The sequence below is a fragment of the Oncorhynchus mykiss genome, chromosome 18 (assembly GCF_057628025.1).
Source record: "Oncorhynchus mykiss isolate SJ-2025 chromosome 18, ASM5762802v1, whole genome shotgun sequence".
Lineage (NCBI taxonomy): Eukaryota > Metazoa > Chordata > Actinopteri > Salmoniformes > Salmonidae > Oncorhynchus > Oncorhynchus mykiss.
The window spans coordinates 52,071,496-52,085,305 of NC_143039.1; the positions used below are offsets into that span (position 1 = coordinate 52,071,496).

The 13,810-nt window shown below is 37.5% G+C and overlaps 16 non-coding genes across 16 annotated transcripts; all 16 read right to left on the reverse strand.

Moving 5' to 3' along the window:
* Positions 1-416: 416 nt before the first annotated feature.
* On the reverse strand, positions 417-499 carry trnal-uaa (transfer RNA leucine (anticodon UAA)). Its single transcript has one exon. It is a non-coding gene; the product is annotated as a tRNA-Leu (tRNA).
* A 728-nt stretch (positions 500-1,227) lies between these two features.
* trnal-uaa (transfer RNA leucine (anticodon UAA)) lies at positions 1,228-1,302 on the reverse strand. The gene has a single exon. It is a non-coding gene; the product is annotated as a tRNA-Leu (tRNA).
* Positions 1,303-2,030: 728 nt separating this feature from the next.
* Positions 2,031-2,113, reverse strand: trnal-uaa (transfer RNA leucine (anticodon UAA)). Its single transcript has one exon. It is a non-coding gene; the product is annotated as a tRNA-Leu (tRNA).
* A 1,375-nt stretch (positions 2,114-3,488) lies between these two features.
* On the reverse strand, positions 3,489-3,571 carry trnal-uaa (transfer RNA leucine (anticodon UAA)). Its single transcript has one exon. It is a non-coding gene; the product is annotated as a tRNA-Leu (tRNA).
* Positions 3,572-4,309: 738 nt separating this feature from the next.
* trnal-uaa (transfer RNA leucine (anticodon UAA)) lies at positions 4,310-4,392 on the reverse strand. Its single transcript has one exon. It is a non-coding gene; the product is annotated as a tRNA-Leu (tRNA).
* A 728-nt stretch (positions 4,393-5,120) lies between these two features.
* On the reverse strand, positions 5,121-5,203 carry trnal-uaa (transfer RNA leucine (anticodon UAA)). The gene has a single exon. It is a non-coding gene; the product is annotated as a tRNA-Leu (tRNA).
* A 728-nt stretch (positions 5,204-5,931) lies between these two features.
* Positions 5,932-6,014, reverse strand: trnal-uaa (transfer RNA leucine (anticodon UAA)). Its single transcript has one exon. It is a non-coding gene; the product is annotated as a tRNA-Leu (tRNA).
* A 737-nt stretch (positions 6,015-6,751) lies between these two features.
* Positions 6,752-6,834, reverse strand: trnal-uaa (transfer RNA leucine (anticodon UAA)). Its single transcript has one exon. It is a non-coding gene; the product is annotated as a tRNA-Leu (tRNA).
* A 737-nt stretch (positions 6,835-7,571) lies between these two features.
* On the reverse strand, positions 7,572-7,654 carry trnal-uaa (transfer RNA leucine (anticodon UAA)). The gene has a single exon. It is a non-coding gene; the product is annotated as a tRNA-Leu (tRNA).
* Positions 7,655-8,391: 737 nt separating this feature from the next.
* On the reverse strand, positions 8,392-8,474 carry trnal-uaa (transfer RNA leucine (anticodon UAA)). Its single transcript has one exon. It is a non-coding gene; the product is annotated as a tRNA-Leu (tRNA).
* A 737-nt stretch (positions 8,475-9,211) lies between these two features.
* On the reverse strand, positions 9,212-9,294 carry trnal-uaa (transfer RNA leucine (anticodon UAA)). Its single transcript has one exon. It is a non-coding gene; the product is annotated as a tRNA-Leu (tRNA).
* Positions 9,295-9,980: 686 nt separating this feature from the next.
* trnal-uaa (transfer RNA leucine (anticodon UAA)) lies at positions 9,981-10,063 on the reverse strand. Its single transcript has one exon. It is a non-coding gene; the product is annotated as a tRNA-Leu (tRNA).
* A 738-nt stretch (positions 10,064-10,801) lies between these two features.
* Positions 10,802-10,884, reverse strand: trnal-uaa (transfer RNA leucine (anticodon UAA)). The gene has a single exon. It is a non-coding gene; the product is annotated as a tRNA-Leu (tRNA).
* Positions 10,885-11,621: 737 nt separating this feature from the next.
* trnal-uaa (transfer RNA leucine (anticodon UAA)) lies at positions 11,622-11,704 on the reverse strand. Its single transcript has one exon. It is a non-coding gene; the product is annotated as a tRNA-Leu (tRNA).
* Positions 11,705-12,431: 727 nt separating this feature from the next.
* Positions 12,432-12,514, reverse strand: trnal-uaa (transfer RNA leucine (anticodon UAA)). Its single transcript has one exon. It is a non-coding gene; the product is annotated as a tRNA-Leu (tRNA).
* Positions 12,515-13,251: 737 nt separating this feature from the next.
* Positions 13,252-13,334, reverse strand: trnal-uaa (transfer RNA leucine (anticodon UAA)). Its single transcript has one exon. It is a non-coding gene; the product is annotated as a tRNA-Leu (tRNA).
* Between the last annotated feature and the right edge of the window lie 476 nt (positions 13,335-13,810).

Here is a 13,810-nt window from a genome sequence, read left to right on the forward strand (position 1 = left end):
TCCAAAGTAAGTTTTTTCCAGGAATGCGGTTGGTATCCACAAGAAGATAGCATTCATTGGATTTTTATTCCAACAGTCTAAACCACTCAGCCATCCTGGTGTAAAGTGCAATCAAGAGCCCAGTGAAATTGGAATGAGGAGCACACAGTCAGTTATTTTGGGTTTGAGCCAGACAAGATCTAAATGAGACTTGTTGACATGCAAATCAAACTTAATACAAGAATGGGGTTTCGAAGTAAGAAGAATAATAATTAAGTTGATAATGACTCTAACACCATAACCACTTAGGTATCATTTGTGTTTTTAAAGGATAAATACTTGAAGGCGGAATAACGGCAATTCTTTCAGCTTTCATCCAAAGAAATTTCAAATGAGTGAAAGGACAATTGATTACATCCAAATGATAGAAGAACTCATACCAGGAGTGGGGTTCGAACCCACGAGGACATATGTCCATTGGATCTTAAGTCCAACGCCTTAACCTCTCGGCCATCCTGGTGCTAAATCAAGGGCGCAGTCAAAATGGAATAAGGAACACACAGTTAGATCTTTTGGCTTTGATCCAGACAATATGTAAATGAAACTTGATGACATCCCAATCAAACTTCCTACCAGATGAAGGTTTGGAACAAACAAGAACATTTTAATTTCGATCATGAGTCTAACGCCTTAAACACACTGACATCCAGGTGTTTCTAAAAGACTAACAAGAGCTGAGTCAAAGTAGAAGATCTTGTCATAGTCAGTTCATTCAGATTTGATCCACGCTAATTGGAAATGAATGAAAGGTGGGTTGATTACATCCAAAGTAAGTTTTTTCCAGGAATGCGGTTGGTACCCACAAGAAGATAGCATTCATTGGATTTTTATTCCAACAGTCTAAACCACTCAGCCATCCTGGTGTAAAGTACAATCAAGAGCCCAGTGAAATTGGAATGAGGAGCACACAGTCAGTTATTTTGGCTTTGAGCCAGACAAGATCTAAATGAGACTTGTTGACATGCAAATCAAACTTAATACAAGAATGGGGTTTCGAAGCAAGAAGAATAATAATTAAGTTGATAATGACTCTAACACCATAACCACTTAGGTATCATTTGTGTTTTTAAAGGATAAATACTTGAAGGCGGAATAACGGGAACAAAGACAATTCTTTCAGCTTTCATCCAAAGATATTTCAAATGAGTGAAAGGACAATTGATTACATCCAAATGATAGAAGAACTCTTACCAGGAGTGGGGTTCGAACCCACGAGAACATTGGATCTTAAGTCCATCGCCTTAACCTCTCGGCCATCCTGGTGTTATAAACACAAAATCAAGGGCGCAGTCAAAATGGAATAAGGAACACACAGTTAGATCTTTTGGCTTTGATCCAGACAATATGTAAATGAAACTTGATTACATCCCAATCAAACTTTCTACCAGATGTAGGTTTGGAACAAACAAGAACATTTTAATTTCGATCATGAGTCTAACGCCTTAAACACACTGACATCCAGATGTTTCTAAAAGACTTACAAGAGCTGAGTCAAAGTAGATGATCTTGTCATAGTCAGTTCATTCAGATTTGATCCAAGCTAATTGGAAATTAATGAAAGTTGGGTTGATTACATCCAAAGTAAGTTTTTTCCAGGAATGCGGTTGGTATCCACAAGAAGATAGCATTCATTGGATTTTTATTCCAACAGTCTAAACCACTCAGCCATCCTGGTGTAAAGTGCAATCAAGAGCCCAGTGAAATTGGAATGAGGAGCACACAGTCAGTTATTTTGGGTTTGAGCCAGACAAGATCTAAATGAGACTTGTTGACATGCAAATCAAACTTAATACAAGAATGGGGTTTCGAAGTAAGAAGAATAATAATTAAGTTGATAATGACTCTAACACCATAACCACTTAGGTATCATTTGTGTTTTTAAAGGATAAATACTTGAAGGCGGAATAACGGCAATTCTTTCAGCTTTCATCCAAAGAAATTTCAAATGAGTGAAAGGACAATTGATTACATCCAAATGATAGAAGATCTCATACCAGGAGTGGGGTTCGAACCCACGAGGACATATGTCCATTGGATCTTAAGTCCAACGCCTTAACCTCTCGGCCATCCTGGTGCTAAATCAAGGGCGCAGTCAAAATGGAATAAGGAACACACAGTTAGATCTTTTGGCTTTGATCCAGACAATATGTAAATGAAACTTGATGACATCCCAATCAAACTTCCTACCAGATGAAGGTTTGGAACAAACAAGAACATTTTAATTTCGATCATGAGTCTAACGCCTTAAACACACTGACATCCAGGTGTTTCTAAAAGACTAACAAGAGCTGAGTCAAAGTAGAAGATCTTGTCATAGTCAGTTCATTCAGATTTGATCCACGCTAATTGGAAATGAATGAAAGGTGGGTTGATTACATCCAAAGTAAGTTTTTTCAAGGAATGCGGTTGGTATCCACAAGAAGATAGCATTCATTGGATTTTTATTCCAACAGTCTAAACCACTCAGCCATCCTGGTGTAAAGGGCAATCAAGAGCCCAGTGAAATTGGAATGAGGAGCACACAGTCAGTTATTTTGGCTTTGAGCCAGACAAGATCTAAATGAGACTTGTTGACATGCAAATCAAACTTAATACAAGAATGGGGTTTCGAAGCAAGAAGAATAATAATTAAGTTGATAATGACTCTAACACCATAACCACTTAGGTATCATTTGTGTTTTTAAAGGATAAATACTTGAAGGTGGAATAACGGGGACAAAGACAATTCTTTCAGCTTTCATCCAAAGACATTTCAAATGAGTGAAAGGACAATTGATTACATCCAAATGATAGAAGAACTCATACCAGGAGTGGGGTTCGAACCTACGAGGACATATGTCCATTGGATCTTAAGTCCAACGCCTTTTAAGTTCGATCATGAGTCTAACGCCTTAAACACACTGACATCCAGGTGTTTCTAAAAGACTAACAAGAGCTGAGTCAAAGTAGATGATCTTGTCATAGTCAGTTCATTCAGATTTGATCCACGCTAATTGGAAATGAATTAAAGGTGGGTTGATTACATCCAAAGTAAGTTTTTTCCAGGAATGCGGTTGGTATCCACAAGAAGATAGCATTCATTGGATTTTTATTCCAACAGTCTAAACCACTCAGCCATCCTGGTGTAAAGTGCAATCAAGAACCCAGTGAAATTGGAATGAGGAGCACACAGTCAGTTATTTTGGCTTTGAGCCAGACAAGATCTAAATGAGACTTGTTGACATGCAAATCAAACTTAATACAAGAATGGGGTTTCGAAGCAAGAAGAATAATAATTAAGTTGATAATGACTCTAACACCATAACCACTTAGGTATCATTTGTGTTTTTAAAGGATAAATACTTGAAGGCGGAATAACGGGAACAAAGACAATTCTTTCAGCTTTCATCCAAAGACATTTCAAATGAGTGAAAGGACAATTGATTACATCCAAAAGATAGAAGAACTCATACCAGGAGTGGGGTTCGAACCCACGAGGACATATGTCCATTGGATCTTAAGTCCAACGCCTTAACCTCTCGGCCATCCTGGTGTTATAAACACAAAATCAAGGGCGCAGTCAAAATGGAATAAGGAACACACAGTTAGATCTTTTGGCTTTGATCCAGACAATATGTAAATGAAACTTGATTACATCCCAATCAAACTTTCTACCAGATGTAGGTTTGGAACAAACAAGAAATGTTTTATTTTCGATCATGAGTCTAACGCCTTAAACACACTGACATCCAGATGTTTCTAAAAGACTAACAAGAGCTGAGTCAAAGTAGATGATCTTGTCATAGTCAGTTCATTCAGATTTGATCCAAGCTAATTGGAAATTTATGAAAGTTGGGTTGATTACATCCAAAGTAAGTTTTTTCCAGGAATGCGGTTGGTATCCACAAGAAGATAGCATTCATTGGATTTTTATTCCAACAGTCTAAACCACTCAGCCATCCTGGTGTAAAGTGCAATCAAGAGCCCAGTGAAATTGGAATGAGGAGCACACAGTCAGTTATTTTGGGTTTGAGCCAGACAAGATCTAAATGAGACTTGTTGACATGCAAATCAAACTTAATACAAGAATGGGGTTTCGAAGTAAGAAGAATAATAAATAAGTTGATAATGACTCTAACACCATAACCACTTAGGTATCATTTGTGTTTTTAAAGGATAAATACTTGAAGGCGGAATAACGGGAACAAAGACAATTCTTTCAGCTTTCATCCAAAGACATTTCAAATGAGTGAAAGGACAATTGATTACATCCAAATGATAGAAGAACTCATACCAGGAGTGGGGTTCGAACCCACGAGGACATATGTCCATTGGATCTTAAGTCCAACGCCTTAACCTCTCGGCCATCCTGGTGCTAAATCAAGGGCGCAGTCAAAATGGAATAAGGAACACACAGTTAGATCTTTTGGCTTTGATCCAGACAATATGTAAATGAAACTTGATTACATCCCAATCAAACTTTCTACCAGATGTAGGTTTGGAACAAACAAGAACATTTTAATTTCGATCATGAGTCTAACGCCTTAAACACACTGACATCCAGATGTTTCTAAAAGACTAACAAGAGCTGAGTCAAAGTAGATGATCTTGTCATAGTCAGTTCATTCAGATTTGATCCACGCTAATTGGAAATGAATTAAAGGTGGGTTGATTACATCCAAAGTAAGTTTTTTCCAGGAATGCGGTTGGTATCCACAAGAAGATAGCATTCATTGGATTTTTATTCCAACAGTCTAAACCACTCAGCCATCCTGGTGTAAAGTGCAATCAAGAACCCAGTGAAATTGGAATGAGGAGCACACAGTCAGTTATTTTGGCTTTGAGCCAGACAAGATCTAAATGAGACTTGTTGACATGCAAATCAAACTTAATACAAGAATGGGGTTTCGAAGCAAGAAGAATAATAATTAAGTTGATAATGACTCTAACACCATAACCACTTAGGTATCATTTGTGTTTTTAAAGGATAAATACTTGAAGGCGGAATAACGGGAACAAAGACAATTCTTTCAGCTTTCATCCAAAGACATTTCAAATGAGTGAAAGGACAATTGATTACATCCAAATGATAGAAGAACTCATACCAGGAGTGGGGTTCGAACCCACGAGGACATATGTCCATTGGATCTTAAGTCCAACGCCTTAACCTCTCGGCCATCCTGGTGCTAAATCAAGGGCGCAGTCAAAATGGAATAAGGAACACACAGTTAGATCTTTTGGCTTTGATCCAGACAATATGTAAATGAAACTTGATTACATCCCAATCAAACTTTCTACCAGATGTAGGTTTGGAACAAACAAGAACATTTTAATTTCGATCATGAGTCTAACGCCTTAAACACACTGACATCCAGATGTTTCTAAAAGACTAACAAGAGCTGAGTCAAAGTAGATGATCTTGTCATAGTCAGTTCATTCAGATTTGATCCAAGCTAATTGGAAATTAATGAAAGTTGGGTTGATTACATCCAAAGTAAGTTTTTTCCAGGAATGCGGTTGGTATCCACAAGAAGATAGCATTCATTGGATTTTTATTCCAACAGTCTAAACCACTCAGCCATCCTGGTGTAAAGTGCAATCAAGAGCCCAGTGAAATTGGAATGAGGAGCACACAGTCAGTTATTTTGGGTTTGAGCCAGACAAGATCTAAATGAGAATTGTTGACATGCAAATCAAACTTAATACAAGAATGGGGTTTCGAAGTAAGAAGAATAATAATTAAGTTGATAATGACTCTAACACCATAACCACTTAGGTATCATTTGTGTTTTTAAAGGATAAATACTTGAAGGCAGAATAACAGGAACAAAGACAATTCATCCAGCTTTCATCCAAAGAAATTTCAAATGAGTGAAAGGACAATTGATTACATCCAAATGATAGAAGAACTCATACCAGGAGTGGGGTTCGAACCCACGAGGACATATGTCCATTTGATCTTAAGTCCAACGCCTTAACCTCTCGGCCATCCTGGTGTGATAAACACAAAATCAAGGGCGCAGTCAAAATGGAATAAGGAACACACAGTTAGATCTTTTGGCTTTGATCCAGACAATATGTAAATGAAACTTGATTACATCCCAATCAAACTTTCTACCAGATGTAGGTTTGGAACAAACAAGAACATTTTAATTTCGATCATGAGTCTAACGCCTTAAACACACTGACATCCAGGTGTTTCTAAAAGACTAACAAGAGCTGAGTCAAAGTAGATGATCTTGTCATAGTCAGTTCATTCAGATTTGATCCACGCTAATTAGAAATTACCTAAAGGTGGGTTGATTACATCCAAAGAAAGTTTTTTCCAGGAATGCGGTTGGTATCCACAAGAAGATAGCATTCATTGGATTTTTATTCCAACAGTCTAAACCACTCAGCCATCCTGGTGTAAAGTGCAATCAAGAACCCAGTGAAATTGGAATGAGGAGCACACAGTCAGTTATTTTGGGTTTGAGCCAGACAAGATCTAAATGAGACTTGTTGACATGCAAATCAAACTTAATACAAGAATGGGGTTTCGAAGCAAGAAGAATAATAATTAAGTTGATAATGACTCGAACACCATAACCACTTAGGTATCATTTGTGTTTTTAAAGGATAAATACTTGAAGGCAGAATAACAGGAACAAAGACAATTCATCCAGCTTTCATCCAAAGAAATTTCAAATGAGTGAAAGGACAATTGATTACATCCAAATGATAGAAGAACTCATACCAGGAGTGGGGTTCGAACCCACGAGGACATATGTCCATTTGATCTTAAGTCCAACGCCTTAACCTGTCTGCCATCCTGGTGTGATAAACACAAAATAAAGGGCGCAGTCAAAATGGAATAAGGAACACACAGTTAGATCTTTTGGCTTTGATCCAGACAATATGTAAATGAAACTTGATTACATCCCAATCAAACTTTCTACCAGATGTAGGTTTGGAACAAACAAGAACATTTTAATTTCGATCATGAGTCTAACGCCTTAAACACACTGACATCCAGGTGTTTCTAAAAGACTAACAAGAGCTGAGTCAAAGTAGATGATCTTGTCATAGTCAGTTCATTCAGATTTGATCCACGCTAATTAGAAATTACCTAAAGGTGGGTTGATTACATCCAAAGAAAGTTTTTTCCAGGAATGCGGTTGGTATCCACAAGAAGATAGCATTCATTGGATTTTTATTCCAACAGTCTAAACCACTCAGCCATCCTGGTGTAAAGTGCAATCAAGAACCCAGTGAAATTGGAATGAGGAGCACACAGTCAGTTATTTTGGCTTTGAGCCAGACAAGATCTAAATGAGACTTGTTGACATGCAAATCAAACTTAATACAAGAATGGGGTTTCGAAGCAAGAAGAATAATAATTAAGTTGATAATGACTCTAACACCATAACCACTTAGGTATAATTTGTGTTTTTAAAGGATAAATACTTGAAGGCGGAATAACGGGAACAAAGACAATTCTTTCAGCTTTCATCCAAAGACATTTCAAATGAGTGAAAGGACAATTGATTACATCCAAATGATAGAAGAACTCATACCAGGAGTGGGGTTCTAACCCACGAGGACATATGTCCATTGGATCTTAAGTCCAACGCCTTAACCTCTCGGCCATCCTGGTGTTATAAACACAAAATCAAGGGCGCAGTCAAAATGGAATAAGGAACACACAGTTAGATCTTTTGGCTTTGATCCAGACAATATGTAAATGAAACTTGATTACATCCCAATCAAACTTTCTACCAGATGTAGGTTTGGAACAAACAAGAACATTTTAATTTCGATCATGAGTCTAACGCCTTAAACACACTGACATCCAGGTGTTTCTAAAAGACTAACAAGACCTGAGTCAAAGTAGATGATCTTGTCATAGTCAGTTCATTCAGATTTGATCCACGCTAATTGGAAATGAATTAAAGGTGGGTTGATTACATCCAAAGTAAGTTTTTTCCAGGAATGCGGTTGGTATCCACAAGAAGATAGCATTCATTGGATTTTTATTCCAACAGTCTAAACCACTCAGCCATCCTGGTGTAAAGTGCAATCAAGAACCCAGTGAAATTGGAATGAGGAGCACACAGTCAGTTATTTTGGCTTTGAGCCAGACAAGATCTAAATGAGACTTGTTGACATGCAAATCAAACTTAATACAAGAATGGGGTTTCGAAGCAAGAAGAATAATAATTAAGTTGATAATGACTCTAACACCATAACCACTTAGGTATCATTTGTGTTTTTAAAGGATAAATACTTGAAGGCAGAATAACAGGAACAAAGACAATTCATCCAGCTTTCATCCAAAGAAATTTCAAATGAGTGAAAGGACAATTGATTACATCCAAATGATAGAAGAACTCATACCAGGAGTGGGGTTCGAACCCACGAGGACATATGTCCATTTGATCTTAAGTCCAACGCCTTAACCTCTCGGCCATCCTGGTGTGATAAACACAAAATCAAGGGCGCAGTCAAAATGGAATAAGGAACACACAGTTAGATCTTTTGGCTTTGATCCAGACAATATGTAAATGAAACTTGATTACATCCCAATCAAACTTTCTACCAGATGTAGGTTTGGAACAAACAAGAACATTTTAATTTCGATCATGAGTCTAACGCCTTAAACACACTGACATCCAGGTGTTTCTAAAAGACTAACAAGAGCTGAGTCAAAGTAGATGATCTTGTCATAGTCAGTTCATTCAGATTTGATCCACGCTAATTAGAAATTACCTAAAGGTGGGTTGATTACATCTAAAGAAAGTTTTTTCCAGGAATGCGGTTGGTATCCACAAGAAGATAGCATTCATTGGATTTTTATTCCAACAGTCTAAACCACTCAGCCATCCTGGTGTAAAGTGCAATCAAGAACCCAGTGAAATTGGAATGAGGAGCACACAGTCAGTTATTTTGGCTTTGAACCAGACAAGATCTAAATGAGACTTGTTGACATGCAAATCAAACTTAATACAAGAATGGGGTTTCGAAGCAAGAAGAATAATAATTAAGTTGATAATGACTCTAACACCATAACCACTTAGGTATCATTTGTGTTTTTAAAGGATAAATACTTGAAGGCAGAATAACAGGAACAAAGACAATTCATCCAGCTTTCATCCAAAGAAATTTCAAATGAGTGAAAGGACAATTGATTACATCCAAATGATAGAAGAACTCATACCAGGAGTGGGGTTCGAACCCACGAGGACATATGTCCATTTGATCTTAAGTCCAACGCCTTAACCTCTCGGCCATCCTGGTGTGATAAACACAAAATCAAGGGCGCAGTCAAAATGGAATAAGGAACACACAGTTAGATCTTTTGGCTTTGATCCAGACAATATGTAAATGAAACTTGATTACATCCCAATCAAACTTTCTACCAGATGTAGGTTTGGAACAAACAAGAACATTTTAATTTCGATCATGAGTCTAACGCCTTAAACACACTGACATCCAGGTGTTTCTAAAAGACTAACAAGAGCTGAGTCAAAGTAGATGATCTTGTCATAGTCAGTTCATTCAGATTTGATCCACGCTAATTAGAAATTACCTAAAGGTGGGTTGATTACATCCAAAGAAAGTTTTTTCCAGGAATGCGGTTGGTATCCACAAGAAGATAGCATTCATTGGATTTTTATTCCAACAGTCTAAACCACTCAGCCATCCTGGTGTAAAGTGCAATCAAGAACCCAGTGAAATTGGAATGAGGAGCACACAGTCAGTTATTTTGGGTTTGAGCCAGACAAGATCTAAATGAGACTTGTTGACATGCAAATCAAACTTAATACAAGAATGGGGTTTCGAAGCAAGAAGAATAATAATTAAGTTGATAATGACTCTAACACCATAACCACTTAGGTATCATTTGTGTTTTTAAAGGATAAATACTTTCATCCAAAGAAATGAAAGGAAAATTGATTACATCCGAATGATAGAAGAACTCATACCAGGAGTGGGGTTCGAACCCACGAGGACATATGTCCATTGGATCTTAAGTCCAACGCCTTAACCTCTCGGCCATCCTGGTGTTATAAACACAAAATCAAGGGCGCAGTCAAAATGGAATAAGGAACACACAGTTAGATCTTTTGGCTTTGATCCAGACAATATGTAAATGAAACTTGATTACATCCCAATCAAACTTTCTACCAGATGTAGGTTTGGAACAAACAAGAAATGTTTTATTTTCGATCATGAGTCTAACGCCTTAAACACACTGACATCCAGATGTTTCTAAAAGACTAACAAGAGCTGAGTCAAAGTAGATGATCTTGTCATAGTCAGTTCATTCAGATTTGATCCAAGCTAATTGGAAATTAATGAAAGTTGGGTTGATTACATCCAAAGTAAGTTTTTTCCAGGAATGCGGTTGGTATCCACAAGAAGATAGCATTCATTGGATTTTTATTCCAACAGTCTAAACCACTCAGCCATCCTGGTGTAAAGTGCAATCAAGAACCCAGTGAAATTGGAATGAGGAGCACACAGTCAGTTATTTTGGCTTTGAGCCAGACAAGATCTAAATGAGACTTGTTGACATGCAAATCAAACTTAATACAAGAATGGGGTTTCGAAGCAAGAAGAAGAATAATTAAGTTGATAATGACTCTAACACCATAACCACTTAGGTATCATTTGTGTTTTTAAAGGATAAAAACTTGAAGGCGGAATAACGGGAACAAAGACAATTCTTTCAGCTTTCATCCAAAGACATTTCAAATGAGTGAAAGGACAATTGATTACATCCAAATGATAGAAGAACTCATACCAGGAGTGGGGTTCGAACCCACGAGGACATATGTCCATTGGATCTTAAGTCCAACGCCTTAACCTCTCGGCCATCCTGGTGTTATAAACACAAAATCAAGGGCGCAGTCAAAATGGAATAAGGAACACACAGTTAGATCTTTTGGCTTTGATCCAGACAATATGTAAATGAAACTTGATTACATCCCAATCAAACTTTCTACCAGATGTAGGTTTGGAACAAACAAGAACATTTTAATTTCGATCATGAGTCTAACGCCTTAAACACACTGACATCCAGGTGTTTCTAAAAGACTAACAAGAGCTGAGTCAAAGTAGATGATCTTGTCATAGTCAGTTCATTCAGATTTGATCCACGCTAATTGGAAATGAATGAAAGGTGGGTTGATTACATCCAAAGTAAGTTTTTTCCAGGAATGCGGTTGGTATCCACAAGAAGATAGCATTCATTGGATTTTTATTCCAACAGTCTAAACCACTCAGCCATCCTGGTGTAAAGTGCAATCAAGAACCCAGTGAAATTGGAATGAGGAGCACACAGTCAGTTATTTTGGCTTTGAACCAGACAAGATCTAAATGAGACTTGTTGACATGCAAATCAAACTTAATACAAGAATGGGGTTTCGAAGCAAGAAGAATAATAATTAAGTTGATAATGACTCTAACACCATAACCACTTGGGTATCATTTGTGTTTTTAAAGGATAAATACTTGAAGGTGGAATAACGGGAACAAAGACAATTCTTTCAGCTTTCATCCAAAGACATTTCAAATGAGTGAAAGGACAATTGATTACATCCAAATGATAGAAGAACTCATACCAGGAGTGGGGTTCGAACCCACGAGGACATATGTCCATTGGATCTTAAGTCCAACGCCTTAACCTCTCGCCCATCCTGGTGTTATAAACACAAAATCAAGGGCGCAGTCAAAATGGAATAAGGAACACACAGTTAGATCTTTTGGCTTTGATCCAGACAATATGTTGATTACATCCCAATCAAACTTTCTACCAGATGTAGGTTTGGAACAAACAAGAACATTTTAATTTCGATCATGAGTCTAACGCCTTAAACACACTGACATCCAGGTGTTTCTAAAAGACTAACAAGAGCTGAGTCAAAGTAGATGATCTTGTCATAGTCAGTTCATTCAGATTTGATCCACGCTAATTGGAAATGAATTAAAGGTGGGTTGATTACATCCAAAGTAAGTTTTTTCCAGGAATGCGGTTGGTATCCACAAGAAGATAGCATTCATTGGATTTTTATTCCAACAGTCTAAACCACTCAGCCATCCTGGTGTAAAGTGCAATCAAGAACCCAGTGAAATTGGAATGAGGAGCACACAGTCAGTTATTTTGGCTTTGAGCCAGACAAGATCTAAATGAGACTTGTTGACATGCAAATCAAACTTAATACAAGAATGGGGTTTCGAAGCAAGAAGAATAATAATTAAGTTGATAATGACTCTAACACCATAACCACTTAGGTATCATTTGTGTTTTTAAAGGATAAATACTTGAAGGCGGAATAACGGGAACAAAGACAATTCTTTCAGCTTTCATCCAAAGACATTTCAAATGAGTGAAAGGACAATTGATTACATCCAAATGATAGAAGAACTCATACCAGGAGTGGGGTTCTAACCCACGAGGACATATGTCCATTGGATCTTAAGTCCAACGCCTTAACCTCTCGGCCATCCTGGTGTTATAAACACAAAATCAAGGGCGCAGTCAAAATGGAATAAGGAACACACAGTTAGATCTTTTGGCTTTGATCCAGACAATATGTAAATGAAACTTGATTACATCCCAATCAAACTTTCTACCAGATGTAGGTTTGGAACAAACAAGAACATTTTAATTTCGATCATGAGTCTAACGCCTTAAACACACTGACATCCAGGTGTTTCTAAAAGACTAACAAGAGCTGAGTCAAAGTAGATGATCTTGTCATAGTCAGTTCATTCAGATTTGATCCACGCTAATTGGAAATGAATGAAAGGTGGGTTGATTACATCCAAAGTAAGTTTTTTCCAGGAATGCGGTTGGTATCCACAAGAAGATAGCATTCATTGGATTTTTATTCCAACAGTCTAAACCACTCAGCCATCCTGGTGTAAAGTGCAATCAAGAACCCAGTGAAATTGGAATGAGGAGCACACAGTCAGTTATTTTGGCTTTGAACCAGACAAGATCTAAATGAGACTTGTTGACATGCAAATCAAACTTAATACAAGAATGGGGTTTCGAAGCAAGAAGAATAATAATTAAGTTGATAATGACTCTAACACCATAACCACTTGGGTATCATTTGTGTTTTTAAAGGATAAATACTTGAAGGTGGAATAACGGGAACAAAGACAATTCTTTCAGCTTTCATCCAAAGACATTTCAAATGAGTGAAAGGACAATTGATTACATCCAAATGATAGAAGAACTCATACCAGGAGTGGGGTTCGAACCCACGAGGACATATGTCCATTGGATCTTAAGTCCAACGCCTTAACCTCTCGCCCATCCTGGTGTTATAAACACAAAATCAAGGGCGCAGTCAAAATGGAATAAGGAACACACAGTTAGATCTTTTGGCTTTGATCCAGACAATATGTTGATTACATCCCAATCAAACTTTCTACCAGATGTAGGTTTGGAACAAACAAGAACATTTTAATTTCGATCATGAGTCTAACGCCTTAAACACACTGACATCCAGGTGTTTCTAAAAGACTAACAAGAGCTGAGTCAAAGTAGATGATCTTGTCATAGTCAGTTCATTCAGATTTGATCCACGCTAATTGGAAATGAATTAAAGGTGGGTTGATTACATCCAAAGTAAGTTTTTTCCAGGAATGCGGTTGGTATCCACAAGAAGATAGCATTCATTGGATTTTTATTCCAACAGTCTAAACCACTCAGCCATCCTGGTGTAAAGTGCAATCAAGAACCCAGTGAAATTGGAATGAGGAGCACACAGTCAGTTATTTTGGCTTTGAGCCAGAC